Source organism: Megascapheus bottae, chromosome 24, assembly GCF_031878675.1.
Source record: "Megascapheus bottae isolate mThoBot1 chromosome 24, mThoBot2.hap1, whole genome shotgun sequence".
Taxonomy (NCBI): Eukaryota; Metazoa; Chordata; class Mammalia; order Rodentia; family Geomyidae; genus Megascapheus; species Megascapheus bottae.
In genome coordinates this window covers 20459976-20477236 of record NC_143532.1, presented here as the reverse complement: position 1 = coordinate 20477236, position 17261 = coordinate 20459976, and the positions used below count along the sequence as shown (strand labels likewise).

At 38.9% G+C, this 17261-nt stretch overlaps 1 protein-coding gene across 1 annotated transcript in view; it reads right to left on the bottom strand.

Annotated features, from left to right (window-relative positions):
* Positions 1-17261, bottom strand: part of Ces5a (carboxylesterase 5A) — a 257321-nt gene that overhangs the window by 158032 nt on the left and 82028 nt on the right. Inside the window, exon 3 of the mRNA XM_090357626.1 lies at positions 8425-8474. The gene's annotated coding sequence lies outside the window, so the exon portion shown is untranslated. The remainder of the gene's footprint in view (positions 1-8424; positions 8475-17261) is intronic.

Sequence of the window (17261 nt, the reverse complement as noted above, 5' to 3'; positions counted from 1 at the left end):
AAGAATGAATAATCCAGTTAATGAACAGGTAAATAAATTGAACAGGTGAATTCGAAAGAAGTACCTACTGTCTATAAAGAACAATTCAACATCCTTAGTTATTAAAGAAGTGCAAATCAGAATAACATTGAGACTCCATCTCATCCCTATCAGAATGTCTACCACTAAGGGAAAAAATAAATGTTGGCAACATATGAGGATAGCAGGTGAATCCTTATTATACATTGTTGGTGGGAAGGTAAATTAGAATAGCCACCACTGAAATCAGTATGAAAGTTCCTAAAAATATAGAGAGAGCTATCTGTTGTATCACACCTGAGCATATACATGAAGAAAACATGAAATAAATACTTGCATATCCATGTTTAGTATTAGTATTAGTATGAATCAGTAATACTAATTCTTCACAATAGACAAGCAAGTTACAGAATCATCATCGGTGCCCCTGAGATAAAATGGGTACGAAAATGTGGCATGTAGATGCAATAGAGTATTACTAATCCATAAAGGAGAATGGAATTACGACATTTGCAAGAAAATGGGTGGAAACAAATCATCATGTGAAGTGAAATAAGTCCGATTCACAAGGACAAAAGTTGCATGTTTTCTATTTTGTACAGAATCTAAAACTTTAAAAAAAAAAAAAAGGAAGCGAAAAGGACATGAGCGTAAATGGGGGACATGGGTGGGGGTACGGGTGGGAGGTAGGAAGAAAAGGAAAATGAAAAGCAGAACATGATTAAAGTACAGTATATGTTTATATGGAAAAGTCATAATACAATCCATGTGGTTTTTGTAAAAACATTAAAGAGAAGGTGTTGTGAAATTGAGGCACAGTAAAGAATAAAAACTGGGAGCATACGGTCAAAATAAATTATATTCACATATGGAAATATGATGAAATCCTTAACTTTGTATAATTAACATACACCAATAAAAATGCACAAATGAAGTGATTCACCTAGGGCCACAAAACTTGAAAAATGGCAGATTCGTTTCAGACTGTATATAACGTGCTCTCAAGTTCTACAACATTTGCTTTATTGCCCTTGTACTCTAACAAACTGACTAGGTGGGCATCCAGTCAGGAGAGCTAGTCAAGAGCGGCCTTGTGAAGGTAGGTGCTTTCCTGTTGGTATGGGACATTATAGCCTATCAGTACCCAGAGGATACCTCTGGAATCCTACTTCTGCACAGAAAAGTTCATCTTGGTATTCTGCTGCTTGCATCCCCCCCATTTCCTCCCTTCTCAAAGGCATTTTAAAGAAAAAGATTTAAAATTGCTTGGAAATTGAAACAAGATTGCCTGGTTATTGATTCAAATTCTGGCAGGTCTGACTCAGCTGTCTGACTTGTTACTGCCATCAGCTTTGCTGGCTAGAAAGGAGTTCCAAGGAGTAAGAGTCTAATGAAATGACCTAAGGATCCCTCCTGCTTTCCCACTCCCATGCTAGGAAATTTAATGTCTTCATTCAGGCTGAGGTCTCATTGCCAGGATGTCATTTGGAATTTCAGCTTGTTCCTCCCTATTTTAAGATTTTGCTTAACCTAATATGCTTGTCTATTTGTCCCTGTATCTTAACAGAAGACAGAAAACACCCTCTGAATAGCCACAAAATGACAAGAGTTGAATTTCTCCGGCAATTTGGCAGATAAACAGAATGACTGTAGCCTTGAAAACACTACTATTGAGAACATAACAGGGAATCTGCTATGGCAAAGAAATCCTATACTTTGTGTCATCCTCCAAATATAAAAAGGAATCTGGGTCTATTGCATCTTATAAGGAAAAAAGATATTAAAGAGACAGTAAGATAATAGTTATAAGAGTCTGCTTGTGTGCTAAAGGGTTTGAAACATAATCATACAGACCGAATCTACTTATTTTCTAGGCTTCCTTTAGCAAATTTTCTTTGCTTGGTTTCTATGGAAACTGAAGACTGCACATGAGCTAGAGACACTCAGTAGTCTTTCCTGGCAGATATGTCCATTTCAAATTCCTCTTTAGGTGATCTCATAGTCTAACTATTAAGATTAAAATAGAGGCTGGACGCCAGTGGCTCATGCCAAAATCCTAGCTTCTCAGGAGGCTGATATCTGAGGATCACAATTCAAGACCAGCCTGGGCACCAAAGTCTCTTTTTTTTTTTTTTTTTTTTTTGCGGTCATGAGGCTTGAACTCTGGGCCTGGACACTGTCCCTAAGTTCTTCAGCTCAAGGCTACTACCCTACCCCTCAAGCGACAGTGTCACGTCCGGTTTTCTGGTGGTTAATTGGATATGAGTCTCATGAATTGTAGTGCCAAGGCTGGCTTTGAACCACTATCCTCAGATCTCAGCCTCCTGAGTGGCTAGGATTACAGGTGTGAGCCACTAGGCCCTGCTTATCCAGGCTCTTAACTATGTCATAAGGTTTGTACAGAAGAGTTTCATGGCACACATGGCATTTTCATATCATATCCCTCTTACCCATCCAATATTAGTTGTGAGAGTACGCAATTTATCCGTTGGAAGGGTTCTGAATGACCATTTGCTTGATGTCGGTAATTCCAAATGATCCAATCTGACTATACAGCCATGACACCAATCATACAGTATGAAAAGGGCCTTTGGCTTATTAGTAACATACACCTGGGGAATTTAGGGGAGACATAACTGAGGCAAAAACCTGGATTTCTCATGTCTGCTAGAAAACTAGCCTGTGATTCCAATTAATTAGATTGTCACAAAGAGATGATGGGGAGAAAAAAAGGTAAAAAAAAAATTCCAGTTCTTATTTTCTCCTTTCATGTTTGACCATCTGCCATGGCTAAACTTGTAAGAAAAATCTGAGAAGAAAGCTAAAATCTCTGTCAACTTCAGCTTTTCTTTGAATTGTGGAGGGAAGGACTACTGAGCTAGGGGATCTCTTGGCAAATCACCAAGAGAATTGTTGTATCTGTCAGCCAGGTTAGATAGATGTCCTCTTAGAGACATTTTATACTTTATACATTTATACTTTATGAGTTTACTCATAAACCAAGAAACCATTTAATAGAAGAATTTTCCATCACTAGCACTAGGAGACTATTTTTTTGTATAAATGACACTAGCCTTTACTTTTTTCCCTTTAAATTTGAGCTCTTTATATACCTGGTGGGGTGGGGGGGAGTAGTATTGGGACTGAACTCAGAGCCGGAGCTATCACTTGGTTTTATTACTCAAGACTAGCACTCTACCACTTGAGCCACAGCTCTATTTTTGGCTTTTTGCTGGATAATTAGGATTGGAGTCTCACAGACTTTTCTGCCTTGGCTTGCTTCAAACCAAAATCTTCAGATCTCAGTGTCTTGTAGGACTATAGGCATAAACTGGATCCTGACTCATATTGGATTTTTTGTTGTTGTATGCTGGGATGGAACTCACACTAAGCTCTACCTATTTTTTCCCAAAACTATGTCTGACACATAATCACATTAAAATAATATTGCATTAGCACAATCCATATATGCATATATATATATATTGTGTGTGTGTGTGTGTGTGTGTTTTCTTTGTGGAGGACCCCTGCATTTGTTAGGCTAACCCTATTTACATTACTGAACAAATCCATGAGAATATGCAGCTGCTCAGTCTTTCTTCCTAAAAAAGTCCAAGTGCTTTCCCAGCTAATGCTCTGTGAAGAAGATAAACATCTTTCTCCCACTGAGACCCAGTAGCTATCCCAGACGAAGGATTTGCTTTGCTTCTTGCAGACATGGGATAAAATAGGTCAGCAACTAGCCTTGATCCCAGAAAACAAGCCACTTATAGGAAAGTGATTCAGAGGCTTATGACCTTTCCTAGCCATCTCCACCAAAAAAAAAAAAAAAAGTTTTCCATGGCTATTGAAATTTGAAAATTGAAGTCAATTTGCCACTATCAATAACTGGTAAGAAATAATTAGAAAATCTCAAGACCTCCTCCCTACCATTAATATGAGACAAAACACATTTAACTAACAAAGAGTATCTGCTGATTTCATCAGATGTTTGCTTACAAATGAGACTAAAGAGAGATCCTGTATCTTCTGCCTTCCCTGAGTTTCCTCCAGCATTGGCTCAGACTGGGTAAGACAAGATATATATATAAAGTTCTAAGAAAGTTCCACAAAAAGAGAGTGCAGAATTTTTGGGTGCAAACTTAGGTGTGAAAATGGGTATTCATTTATAATGACAAAAACGATCACACTATAAAATTTTAAATCTGACAAGTGCCAAAATATTTACAAAATATAGAGGTCAATACTTGTGTTAGTTACCTGACTGGCACAAATACTTTTCTTAACATTTTTACCACAAGAATTTTTGTCACATTTCCTGTCTCTAGCCTAAATGGTCAAGTTTACATGACTATTATTATTATCACTACATTTGATACTTCTTCAGGCACTCTGCCACTTGAGCCACACCTCTAGTCCTGTTTGCTTTTACTTTTTGATAGTTCAAAAAAATCAGTTTAATGACTTGTTATTTGTAGTGATACATCCATATTTAGGTTGTAGTCAAATATGGAGGAAGCTCTAAGAAATTTCTAAGATTTCAGGACAAACTGCAGGCCTTTGTGACAACTGGCCTCATATACACCATTGCAATCCAGTTGATTTTGAGACATTTCAGGTTTAATTGAGATATGACTAATCTTAAATCACCTTGAAAGAGCAGAGAATACTAATCACTTGTTGGTGTCCTTGTTTCTTGATACTAGGTAAGTTGACCCAGATGATAGTGAGGTTATCTCTAGTTGCCACAACTTGGGCCAGTGGTATGGCCTAGTGGTAGAGTGCTTGCCTAGAATGCATGAAGCCCTGGGTTCAATTCCTTAGTACCACATACACAGAAAAAAAATGGAAGCAGTGTTGTGGCTCAAACCGTAGAGTGCTAGCTTTGAGAAAGCTCAAGGACAGTGCCTAGGCTCTGAGTTCAAGCCCTAAGACTGGCAAAAAAAAAAAGAAAGGAAGGAAGAAAGAAAAAGAAAGAAAGAAAGAAGAGAAAAAATAGATGCCACAATTTAACTAATTTATCAAGTGACTGAATACCTCCTAATATACTCATTAAATTAAAATAGTGCATCCAAACTCAGCTTCCCCTCATATGTGCCCTAAAGATGTCCATAACTACCACATTGTCAGACAGCAGTCTTCTGATTAAGGAAAAATAGACTTTTGTTTTGCAGAGTGTACAGAACATGTGATACAAAAGCACGTGTTAGGGTCCCTTCCAAGCTCTTGAGCCCTAAAAGATAGATAGATAGAGATATATAGATGTATGTATCTATGTATATAGATAGATCTATATATATATATACATATATGATCATATATAACTCCACAACAGTGTCAGTTGATCCTGTTTGTCATCACCATCTCTGTACTCGATTCTCAGAAAGAGGTGAGGGAGGATTAGCATAACCAGAAGACTTTCTGAAAAAAAGAGCTTTCAGTGGGGGTCTCCAGGGCTCTCCTTTAATTTTTAACACTTCTGAGTGTATCTAGTCCTTTTCCAGGCAAGGACATACAATAACCAGGTTTCCATGGAAATCCAGACAGGTTGAAGAATATTTGACAAACTTATACTTGCTGCCGTTTTTAGAGTGGACTGAAGAGAGATTGCTTGATGAATGAGATTATTTTGAAACTGATTTTAACACTAAACTTTTAAGCATGGAGGATTTTTTTAAATGACAAAATTCCACATCTACTTCTTCAAGCTATGTTGGCAAAATGGTCTACCCACATCATTATTCTATAGTGAAAATTTTTCTGGGAGCACACAATGCAAAGACTGAGTCATTCCTATCAGGAACAGCCAAAACAATTTCTTTTCTTCTGTCTTTCCTTCTTTCTTTCTTTTTCCTTCCTTCCTTCTTTTTTTTTTAAAAAACACAGTTATATTTCTTCTTTCAGGGTATCAAGAAGTGGTTCCAGGGAGGGAACATTTCCCTACAAAACATTCCAGTGGAAGGAAGCTACGGAGTAGAAGGAAGTCCCTGCAGCAAGTAGCATGAAAGGCTTCCAGAAGGCAGTTATATCTGCCAACATGTTCTTTAGCCATCAGTGCTCCTCTACCCTTACCAAACCCCAGCAAGCACCTAGCCTTTAGTTCTGTGTATGATGGTGGCAGCATAGCAGCAAGACTTCAGTACTAATCTGTCTCCCTGGGCTTGAAATATTCCTGACGCCAGTTTCTCCAGTTAAGGAAAAGTCTTTGTCTCTTTTTTCCCCATGAACTGTAGATTGAACCCAGAGCCTTGGACATGGTAGAAAATTATTCTATTTCTTGAGCCATGCCTCCACTCCTTTTGCTTGTATTTATTTGTTGTTTGGTTTTTGAATCAAGGTTTTGAAAATTTGCCCAGGATAGCCTCAAACGCTTTTTTTTGGGGGGGGAGGGTGGGGGGGGTCGTCATAGGGCTTGAACTCTGGCTGGATGCTGTCCTGAGCTCTGCAGCTAAAGTCTTCCGCCCTACCCCTGAGCCTGGGTGCTGCCCTTGAGCTCTTCAGCTCAAGGCTACCGCCCTACCCTTGAGCCACAGCCCCACTTCCTGTTTTCTAGTGATTAATTGAAGATAGGAGTCTCACAGCTTTGTGTTCCCTGAGCTGGCTTTGAACCATGATCCTCAGTTCTCAGCCTTCTGAGTATCTAGGATTACAGGCGTGAGCCACAGCACCTGGCTAACCTCAAACTCTTGATCCTTCTCCTCTTTTGTCTTCCAAATAGTTGGGATTATAGGCATGTGCCATCACACCAGGCTTCCAACATATCAAAGACACAAATACGCACAGCCTTCTTCCAGACATTCACGCTCAAGGAATAATGAGCTACCAGATGGCCTGAGGAGGGAGAAGGGAAACAGGGGAGGAAGTGACAGGCTCTTCTGACCCTCTCTACAACACTGTAAGTCTGACCTGTGGCTGGGATTGGGACTTTCCATCCAAGCACAATCAAACCTACTGCTGAGTTTACATGATCCAAATACTAGCTGTCTATACATCTACTATATGCCCAGAATACTTCCAGACCCTACTTACAATGGTCATTCCTTTCCCTGACTGCTCATAAGTTTGTTTTAAAAAACAAAATTTTTCTTATAGTGATTCATGGTTAGTCATGTCTTTATTTCCACTCTACTGGTTGCTGTGCTTCTGTCACATTTGTGTTCTACAAACATCTCCTGGATAAATGAACAAATGACACTTTAGAATAAGACGAAATGGTCCAGGCACAGTTCTGCACAATATCTAGGAAGGGCACGAAAGAGCTTAGAAGGGGTCTGAAAGTTTAAGGAGTAGCAGAGTGATAAAGAAAAAAAAGAGAGGCATTCTATAAACAAATACTGATATTCAGCCATGCTTTCAAGCCCATGAGAGGCAGGACCCTTTGGGTTGCATGTGACATACTCAACTCAAACTGGTTTAAACAAAAAAGGACTTGTTAGCTTTTCTGGACACAAATCACATTAAAGTGGCCCATAAAATGGAAGGGAGAAGTTCCAGAAAACAAAAACTAAATCCAAGGTAAGAAATTAAAACCTAGGAACTTAAAAAAAATCCCTCTCTTATTTTCTTATTTTCCCCACTTCTCCCTATACCTGAATTCCTGATAAATTCATGTCACACACACACACACTTCTCTTACTCCCTCTCCTTTTTCCTTCCCTTGCCTTTCTCTTTCTTTTCTCTTCATTTTATTTTCACAAGGTCTCCAGTTTAATGACACTCTTACACATCAGAAATTTACTCTCTATGTATCAGAGACTATTCTAGCAACTCTAAACAAACTCCTAATGTTTGAACTCTAAGAATAGCTTCCCATTTCCTGGAAAGACTTAGAAAAAAATCATATTAAGTGAAGTAAGCCAGGAACAAAGGAACATAGGTGCAATGGTTTCCCTCATTTGTCATAATCAGTAGAAACCGTGGGCTCTCATAGCAGAGATTTACAATAGAGCAAAACCTAGAATATATGGCCATATAGGATGACACTAAATGAAAGGACCTCCAGGATATAAAAACAAAAGCCATATAATGAGTGATTGTTGTCCTTAATGTACTATGTTATCTCTCATCTCTTTTGCTGTCCCTTGGTTATCTCATATTATCATAGCATTTTACCTTCTTATCTGGTATATTGTATATATGTTTATCTGGTTATTTGAAATAGGATAGGGAAGGGGGGAAAACAAGATGAGGGGTGGGTGTGGGGGGAGGGAAATGGGGACCAAATCATGAGAAAGGGTATCAATGTTTGTGAAGCAATGCACCTTCTATCTGGTTAATATAATGTAACCCTTCTATTAATTACAATAAAAATTATATGAAAGAAAAAAAGAATAGTTTCCTATTTCCAACCAAAAGATTCTATAGAAGGCACCCAATTAAGCTTGAAGTCTGTGTATATATACGTACCCTTTGGAGGAGTCTTTGTGTCTAGGGATGTAACACCATTCTCAGCAGAGCTGTGTGAATAAGGAAGACAGGCACCACATTCAAGAGCTGTTCATACATCTTGAAGATTTGAATAAAAACCTCTAGCTTCTTGCTATGCTAGCAAAGACAGGGGGCCTGGAAAAGGGTATTTAGAAGGAGTGAAGGGAGGACTCAAACATAACTTCAAGCAAGGATAATATCAAAACCAAGAATATTGTTCCCAGGTAGCAAAAGAGAAGGAAAGGATGCCTTGTGAAATTCTGAGTATTTGTTTCCTGAAGATTCTCTATCCAAAATGATAGTAACCTAGCAGCTCTTTGACCATTTACCTTTAACCAGGGAATCGACTCTCAAATAGCAACTCCATTTCTTTTGACAGTCTTGGCTCCATGGGACTTACTTTCTAATCAAGTCTCACTTGATTAGAAATCTAAGATCTTGAGTTTGAGTCTTAGTTCAGTGTTCCATTTATAAACTGAGTATGTTGATCATCTCTTTGCTGAAAATTTCTATTAAAGGTTCTTGTAAATCACAGGGAGAAATGTGTGAAAGGGTATGCTGCAAACTGTATTGCATCGTGTAAAATGGACTTGCGGTTTTGAAGCTGTCAACTTGTCTCTGACTCTTTGTGTCAGTTCTGCTGGATTTGTTTTATAGCCTCTTTTGCCCAAATAAAAATGAAGTAATGTGTTTTGTTTTGTTTTATTTTTGTCAGTTCTGGGGCTTGAACTCAGGGCCTGAGCACTGTCCTTGAGTTTTCTCAAGGCTAGTGCTCTACTTAGTTGAGCTATAGCACCATTTCAGGCTTTTTCTGTACATGTGGCACCAGAGATTAGAGCTCAGAGCCTCATGCATGTTAAGCAAGCACTCTACCAGGAAGTAAAACTCTCAGCCCCAAATGAAGGAGAGAGAGAGGGGTGGGGGGGGGAGAATGTGCACACGCCTGCTCATGAATGCACTGGTCCTGGTGCTTGAACTCAGGGCCTGGGCACTGTTCTTGAGCTGTTTTTACTCAAGGCTATTGCTCTACCACTTAATCCAAGTTCCACATCCAGACTTTTTGGTGCCTAATTGGAGATAAGACTCTCATAGACTTTCTTGCCCAGACTGGCTCCATCTTCACATCTTAACCTCCTGAGTAGCTAGGATTATAGGCATGATCTACCAGCAATCAGCAAGCTTTGTAATTGTTTTTTAATCAGTTGTCTTCCACAAAACTGATACACATATTTAAAGGCACATAGTTCAACAAATATACAATTGAAACAGTCATTCACAAAAATATCACTCTGCCCTGATGAAGGTATCTCAAAATATTTCTGCTCATCACTACTTGAAATTATAGTATAATCACATCCAAATCTTATTTAATGTGTTCATTTAAAACCATATACATCACTATATCAGTATTTAATTTATAGTATACTGACAATTGCATTTCAATAAAAAATATTTTCCTCTGTAGCGCCATTAATTTTCCATTCTTTAAAACATTATTCTGTTTTCATCCTTCCCATCTATTTCCCCCAAATTTTCTCTAACCCTAAACATGTTCTTAAAAAGAAGTCTTAATTCAAAAGTTTTTTTTTAAATTTAATAAGAAAAAATATTTTGAGAAGGACCCAAAGGTCTTCTCCCAGGTGTCAGAAGGATCTGTGGAACAGAAAAGATGCCTTGTTTTAATTGATTGTTACATGCTGGACCTGCTGCTTTGGTTCTCTAATTTTCTGATCATTTACTCTAGTTTACATATTTTTGTCTTTTCTCCTATTTTCTACATAATGTCCTCAATTTGATCTTCTGACGACACCTCATATTCCCAACCATAATGTTCTATCCCGTCCTAGGCTCCCAGCAACGGAGACAGTTGACCATGGATTAAAACTTCTGAAAGCATAAGCCAAAATAAAGCTTTCCTCCTTTTAAGCAGTTTTCATCAGACATTTTATCATAGGGGCAGATACTGACTAACACAAATTGATAAGGATTTAAGTCTGGCATCCCATGACCGCCAGGGGGAGAACCTTAGAACCTAAACCTAAACTTTACTTTCCATACAGCTCAGCACTGTTCCACTCTGTTCCCACACATGTTTCTCTATGTCTTCTGCCCACTAAGTTTTTACTTTAGCCCAAGGGTTAATATGAGACCATCAGTCTTTTACTAATATTTGTTGGGACTATTACATACAACCTGGTATTAATGACCTATGACCTGACAAGGAGTTAATTGTCTTAAGCCTCAGCTGCCAGCTGGGGAAACTGGAATGACAGTACCTACCCCCAACAATGATTAACCCGAGACTACAGGAAATGAACTACATACAGTATAATAAAGGAAGGAAAGAAACCTAATGTTAACAATCTTCAGAAGAAGTTGGTAGTATCCATCTCTCCAAAGAAGATGGCTGGGCTGAGGGAAGAGAAGCATGACTTTCCCCCTCCACTCCAACCTATTTATATATCTGGCATTCCACTTAATATCTTCCTGATGAATGTGGGCAACAAGTTCTTGAATAACAGAAAGGCATCCCTTCCTTTTTGGGAGGGTAGATTAGTTTGTGGTTGTTACTGTGCTGGGAATGTGCCCTCCTGTGGCACTTATATGTCTTCTGAGTAGCTACACAAGTTGCCTGAGCTTGAAAGCAAACTCCTGCAGCACAGGATGATCTTCTATGATCTCCATAGCACTACACAGAATATAAAAATAAACAGAGATGGGTTTCTGATACAGAGATCAAGATGAGGACAGGAAAAAAAAAACACCTGACTCTGCTTCCTTGTTTAAAAAGAAATGCAAACATCTGGAGTATGTGAGTTTTGAGCAAATGTATATATTTCCTGAGAGCAAGAGGAAAATTTTGTTTCTAAAGCATTTTTCTTTCAAAGGCATCAAAAGTTCTTTTTTTAAAAAAATACAAAAACAAAACAAAGCAAAGCAAAGGCACAAGATGCAAATGTTTTGGCCTGTGCATCAGGGCCATGGCATCAAGCTATTATCTAAAGACATGAAAATGTAGATCCCTGGATGGACTACTGCTGAGTATATATCAAAAGTGGGTACAAGGAAGGAATGGAGAATTTCTTCCAAATACTCAAGACAAATCTCACTGCTGGGTTACTGAGTTGCTTCAAATCACTGCTCCAAATGGCTTCTATAGCCCTCTTCAGTATCTACCTGACAATAGGCTTAAGAAGTGAAAGGAAGATAGGGTTGGCTGAAATGAAAAAGAAGAAATGAATGATGGAGCCAGGTGCAGAGGCTCATACCTGTAATCCTAGCTACTCAGGAGGCTAAGATCTGAGGATCTCAGTTCAATGCCAGCCTGGGCACTAAAGAACATGAGACTCTTATCTCCAATTAACCACTAGAAAACAGGAAGTGGGGCTGGATTCAAGGGGTAGGGCAGTAGCCTTGAGCTGAAGAGCTCAAGGGCAGCACCTAGGCACAGAGTTCAAGCTCTATGATTCCTCCCTCCAAAAAAAAAAGAATGATGGACAAAATGGAGCAAAGCAAGAGAGATGAGCTTGAATCAGCTCCTGTTATGAGAGCCTCTAATTACAATGAGGTCTCTACATGGGTTTCTATAGGTATCATTTTTCTGGGATCAGGTAAAGAATGAGAAATTCTTTAGTCTGAAAGAAAGTTTTATAAATAATAAACTAATAGTTCAGGTTTAAAATGGAATATAAAAGAAAATGTCCAGGCCCTACCTAGGACCTACTCCACTGATGACAAAGTCTAATCTGAACCACAGGCCTAGGACTACACAGTTAGGGCAAATCAGCACAAGCACCCCACAACACCATGAAGAATAGCTAGAGTGAGTTATTTTGATCCCAACTTGCTGCATCTGAGACTGCTCAGTCCTACACAGATGGGTCCAAATTGAGAGAATTCCAGAAAATCCTACCAACCCACAGCAATGCAAGTGAACACTGTTGACCTAAGAGTTGACTAGAGGTGAAATTTTCCACACTTGAGATATCATCTCACTTGAGTTGTCAGTTTATGGGCTAACTGATAAAATTCCCCCATCTAAGAAATCCAATCTAAACACAAACTGCATAAATAGAGCACTCACATTCCTTGACATGAATAGAAGGCAAACACGCAGAGAAATGATGAGTTTTATATTTCTCCTTTCTATATTTAGACTTAATTTATTAAATTTCCACACAAAATACAGAATCTCTCAGAGGCACAGTTTTTCCTTGTAAGGATGTGTAGACTGTGTACTAAGTAATTATAGGGTACCCTCAGATGGTAAGCTGTGGCCACAAGTAAATATCCCAGAGCTTTTCGATTTCCATAGTCTTTGGTCACAAAACAGAAGGCAAAACTACAATGAACAAATAGACCATACCAATTGAAATGGCTAACTACAATCTATACCCCTTGGGTCTCTAAATAACCTTTCAGACCAAGTTCTAACATCAAATATAGGGAAATAGCTACCATGGATGCCTCAGGTTCCCACCTAATAGGCATGCTTTTTTTCCTTAGAAGATCTGTGGCTTCCCCCAGCCTCTCTGGAGCAGCTTGACTAGAATCTGGGTACCTTCCATTCTGAATACCTTTTACCCCCTGAGGCTAAATAAAGAACCAGCTTTCTTTTTCCAAGTGCAAGACAGCTTTCTGGCTTCTCCAACATGGCTATCTCCCTGATGCAACTTTTGTAAGGGTGCAGCCAGCTAAGACTGATTCTGAAGGTCCAGGATGGAGAACTTAGGATCTCAGAGTTCCTCCCAATCCAGCCTATCACCTAAAGTCAGACATTAGTTCTGACTCCAAAACAGTTAAATATTGTACTTGAACTAACCTTTCCTACCTAATAGCTGTCCAGACCTTGTTCACAAAGCCAAAGGAAAATCTGTCCTCTGAGATGCACACCCCAGTCTGTACATCATAACAGGCCACCCACGCTGTTTCTCAGACCTCTTCCTAAGAGGTTTTCTGAACACCACGACCCCACAAACCCAGTGTGCTCGTGCATACATGGTACGACCACTGAAATAAATATTTATACCAACAGTGCATTATACAGCCCATCCAAGTCTGAGTATTGTCAAAAGAGTCTTTCTGGATCCAACCTCTTTTGTCCCTGGTTATAATCAGTCTCCAGCAATGCTACCCGTGGAATTGCATTTGCTTTTCCTCATCTTTGCTCTTGTGAAGATAAAAGACGTTTGAAATGAGTGGTGGAAATTACCTACATTTAGACTGCTCTGCTGGAAGTTGAAACCTCTGTTTTTCTTCTTGATTTCTCTATGTATAAATATAGTACATGTAGTTGTCCTTCATGATCAAAGATAATGATATACTTTCCCAAAAGACAAGTGTGAATGAAAATAATAATAATAATAATAATAATAATAATAGTTTATGATCACAGTGGGCACTCATATGTTTGCCAGTCTTACTTGGTGTCGGATTATCTTCCTCGGGTAGCTCCCAAAGTCCTGGATCCTCCCTGATCCTTATCATAATATTTCTAAGATCTTTCTTCTTTGAGCAGAGGTTGTATGCTAAGCACCTTCCTAAGCAGCTCCCATATATTATTATCTCATTCAATCTTCCTAAAATCCCTCTGTGATGGATGTCATTAATCTATCATTAATATATGGAGAAACCAAAGCACAGAAAACCAAGTCTCTTGTCTCAAGTCGCACAGCTGGAAGGGCATGGCATCTGTGTAGTCCAGCTCCACAGCACACAGGTTAAGCTTTCCATAACATCATGAGACTATCCCCAGGCTTAGCTCAGCTTAAGCTTCCAGCAAAGCAATGCCTAGTTCTTTACAGAAGATCCATACAGATGAGGGCTCTCTTAAATAGAGGCCAGTGGCTTACAAATGACAGAAATGTATTAGTCACAGTTCTGGAAGCTAGGAAGCCAAAAGATCAAGATAATAGCAAATTCTTGGTCAAGGAAAGTATACTTCTTGATTTATAAATAGTGCCTTCTCACCAAGCATGATGGGAAGTGAGGAAGTTCTCTTAGACTTCTTTTATAAGCGCACAAATCCCATTCTTAAGAGCTGGACCATCCTGACCTAATCACCTCCAAAAGGCACTCATCTTCATATATCATTACATTGGGTATTGGGACTTAATACTCTCTGAAGAATATCAAGTAAAAGGTGACTTTGGACTGCTGAGGATCTCCTTCCAGGTACAGTGCCCCCTACACTCACACACCCTCATGCCTACAGTTGGTTCGTTCAACACCATCCATTTGACAATCCATTATCTCTTTCCTCTCTACATATCCCTATGCTAATTGCTCTTTGCAAAGTTAACATTTCCAAATGGCAAGAGAAGTTCAGAGTCATTTAAGAGAAAAAAATATACTTGAGACATGCCATGAAAATGTTGGGCTTTTTGTCCTTTTTTTTTTTTAAGCTTATTTTTACACTCCTTGCAGAAGCAGTAAGCTCAAGTGGCCTCTTGGTTCTTGTTTTTCCCAGGGAAGTTAGTTTCAGCTCAGTTCCCGCTATTTCATAACACAGGTGCTCAACTTACACACTTCCAAAAAGAGAGATGGGTGCTCACTTTTGTTTCCTTCTTCCCTCAAGAAAAAGCCGCAATCTCAGTTTCAGGCTTAAGCAGTCTTAGCAGCCATCGGCCCCATAAGCTCTGGCATGCCATAAATAGCCTTTTTCATCAGAAATTGCAAGTCACCATGCTACTGTACAAAGCAGAGTTACTCAGATAGCTGCCCAGAACCATGGGATCTTGCATTTAGTGGCATTTAATAACAATTTGTTGATGGACTGATGGATCTAGTCTTCCATATCAAGTGCAGCTTGAGTCAAAGGATTTGAACAAAGATTTTAAACTAACATTTTATTCATTGACCTCTCAATTCCCACAGTCCTTTGAACCCGGAACCCTAAAGCCTATGCTTGCATTTCAAAGACCCCCACAGGGACCGTAAGGCAGGAAGAAATCAGTCAAAGCTCCCCTACCAACAAACCATGGCACAATGATAATAAATGGTGCCCTTACAGTTGCCTGAAAGGCTTAGCCTTTAGATCATAAGCAACAAATAAATCAAGAATTCTAGCATGTACTTAGCATGCATGAGATTTTTAGTTCAATTGTTAGAATTAAGAAGGAAAAATAATAATGATGAGATAGTTAAAAGGTTTGGAGTCGGGAATTCTGATTCTGCCACTCAATTACTCTGTGGCCTTATGTAAGTTACTTAAGTGTTTCTGTACAATAATATATTCATCCAATCAGGATGTCCAGATTAAGGAAATGGTTAGTAAGCCCTTGAGAGAATACCTGGCAGACAGAAAGCAACAGTAGTGTTGTGAACAAAAATAGTAATTGTGTTGATTAGCTTTTCTAGATCTTGGCCAAATAAATTCCAGACATAACTTGAGGGAAGAAAAGTTCATGGTTTCAGAGATCTTAGTCCATGGTCAGCAGAGTCCATTGTGTTGGACCTGAGGCAAGCAGAACATTATGGTAGCTAGGACTATAGTAGAACAGAGCAGCTCCTTTCAAGGTGACAAGGAAACATAGGAGGAAAATGCTTGCATTTGTAGGCTTCCTCCTTCATCCCTTTTTATTCCATCCAGGGCCCAATCCTACAGGATAGAGCCACCAACATTCAAAATGAGCCTCCCCCATTTCTTAATTGTAAACACTCTCATAGATACACCCAGAAGTTTGGGTTTGGGGGAGGTTGTTTTTTGTTTTTGTTTGTGTTTTTTACTAATCTTGTACGAGTTTCTCATCTAATCAACTTGAGCATCAAGATTAACCCCTTAAATAATATAGTGAAGGAAAACGGTACTTTTAATTTTATGATAACCAATTTTATGCTTACCAATTGTAATTCAGCTAACCAGAATAATCAGTTAAACAGATACCTAACTCTCCTAATGGCAGAGATTGGCACACATAGTACTAACCAAAGTGTTGAGGGATAAGAAACCAGGTTAGGGTATACAACAAACATATTTTACTAGGGTCACAAAGTAATAGCTAGGTAAAGATAAAATCAGGCCATAAACTTCTAAGGTGAAATTATTACTCTGGGAACTAGTATTCTACATGAACTATTCATATATATACATATACATATATGTATGTATTGCAATGCTGTGTTTCAAACCTAAGGCCTCAGCATTTTTCTGGCAATAAGAAGGAAACAAAGCTAACTGATTCTATTTATGCTTTAGTTACCAGGTACCAGGAAAAAGGAGGGGAAAGGAATTGATACAGACAATTAGGAACTAATCAATACTGCTATTGATAAAAACACAGGTAAGGAAATTCTTAGAAAAGTTAATGTAGAGAATCAATAGGAAGAATGAAAGAAATCCCTAGGCAGTGAAAGAACTTGCTAATAAACTGGCTGAACATCAACAACTCAGTAATATTAACTAAGAACAAGTTTTGTGTTAAATCTTCAGTGAGATGAGGAGAAAGAGGCCTTCTGAACAGATGAATACAGGAAAGGGGAAGGAAGAGCAATGAAATGGCAGCGACTGTCCCTTGCTTAATCAATCATGTTAACAGAATACACTACCATCAAGATTACAGTGACCTAGACCACATTAAGAAATCAATTCTGGGACCAGGAGTTTGGCCTAGTAGAGTGCTTGCCTAGGATCAATTCCTCAGTGCCACATACATAGGGGAAGAAAAAAAGCCGGAAGTGGTGCTGAGGATCAAGTGGTAGAGCTTTAGCCTTGAGAAAGTCCAAGGATAGTGCTCAGGTCCTGAGTTCAAGACCAAGACAGAAAGAAAGAAAGAAAGAAAGAAAGAAAGAAAGAAAGAAAGAAAGAAAGAAAGAAA